Source organism: Arachis duranensis, unplaced genomic scaffold, assembly GCF_000817695.3.
Source record: "Arachis duranensis cultivar V14167 unplaced genomic scaffold, aradu.V14167.gnm2.J7QH unplaced_Scaffold_11114, whole genome shotgun sequence".
In the NCBI taxonomy this organism is placed as follows: Eukaryota; Viridiplantae; Streptophyta; class Magnoliopsida; order Fabales; family Fabaceae; genus Arachis; species Arachis duranensis.
The window spans coordinates 48,802-50,682 of NW_026263796.1; positions in this window are offsets into that span (position 1 = coordinate 48,802).

Sequence of the window (1,881 nt, forward strand, 5' to 3'; positions counted from 1 at the left end):
TCAGTTGAACTGCTTGGCATTCTTCTGTTATCTGTTTAGATAACTGCTGTTTTGTCTGATTCAACTGTGATTCTATGTTCTTGTTAGCAATTTTAGTTTCTTGGAGCATCTCTTTAAATTTTGCTAATTGTTTTGTCATCAGGTGTAATTGCTGATTAAGCTCAACAATCTGTTCTTGAGGATTAGGATCAGTGGTTACTGCCATAGCTTCTTCTTTTGTAGAGGACTCATTGCTTGAGTATAGATATTGATTTCTAGCAACCGTATCTATAAGCTCTTGAGCCTCTTCAATCGTCTTCCTCATATGTATAGATCCACTAGCTGAGTGGTCTAGAGACATCTGAGCTTTTTCTGTAAGCCCATAGTAGAAGATTTCTAACTGTACCCACTCTGAAAACATTTCAGAGGGGCACTTCCTTAGCATACCTCTGTACCTCTCCCAGGCATTATAAAGGGATTCATGATCCTCTTTTTTAAAGCCTTGGATGTCCAGTCTCAGCTGTGTCATCCTTTTTGGAGGGTAAAATTGATTCAGAAATTTGTCTGATAACTGTCTCCATGTTTTTATACTTGCTGGGGGTTGGTTATTTAACCACCTCTTAGCTTGATCTTTTACTGCAAATGGAAATAGTAATAATCTGTAGACATCCTGATTCACCTCTTTATCATGTACTGTGTCAGCAATTTGTAAGAACTGTGCCAGAAACTCAGTAGGTTCTTCCTGTGGAAGACCGGAATACTAGCAATTTTGCTGCACCATGATAATGAGTTGAGGATTTAACTCAAAGCTGCTTGCTTTAATGGGAGGTATACATATGCTACACCCATATGCAGCTGTAATGGGGTTAGCATATGACCCCAGAGTCCTTCTGGACTGCTCAATTCTACTTAGGTCCATGATGGAGAAAGGGAAATGATATGGATCACAAGTAAAGTATAAAATTTTTTTTTTTGGAATGACCAAAAATAATAAAATAAAATAGAAAAGAAAATAAAATAAACTTTCGAAAACTAAAAGAAAATAAAATCAAAGCAAATTGAAAACTAGATTAATTAATTAAAAAGATTTTGGAATTAGCAATTAAAAAGATATGATTGAAAATTACTTTGAAAAAGATATTATTGAAAAGATATGATTTTGAAAATTAATGCAAAATTTCGAAGACTTAAAGGAAAACACAAAGAAGACACCAAACATAGAATTTTTAAAGATCAAGAAAGGATTAAGAACATGCAAATTCGAAAAATTAAAGGAAAACAAAAGCATGCAATTGACACCAAACTTAAAATATGAAACTAAACTCAAATAAAAGACTCTAAACCAAAAAAAATAAAACAGTCCTAATCTAAGCAACAAGATAAACCGTCAGTTGTCCAAACTCGAACAATCCCCAGCAACGGCACCAAAAACTTGGTGCACGAAATCACAATCACACTTTTGTAATTCCGCACAACTAACCAGCAAGTGCACTGGGTCGTCCAAGTAATACCTTACGTGAGTAAGGGTCGATCCCACGGAGATTGTCGGCTTGAAGCAAGCTATGGTTATCTTGTAACTCTTAGTCAGGATATCAATAATTCTCAGATTTAATTGTAAAAAGTAAAAGAACATGAAATAAGTACTTGTTTTGCAGTAATGGAGAACAGGTTGAGGTTTCGGAGATGCTCTATCTTCTGAATCTCTGCTTTCCTACTGTCTTCTTCTTCAAGCACGCGAGACTCCTTCCATGGCAAGCTGTATGTAGGGTTTCACCGTTGTCAATGGCTACCTCCCATCCTCTGAATGAAAATGTTCAACGCGCTCTGTCACAGCACGACTATTCATCTGTCGGTTCTCGATCATGTCGGAATAGAATCAAGTGATTCTTTTGCGTCTGTCAC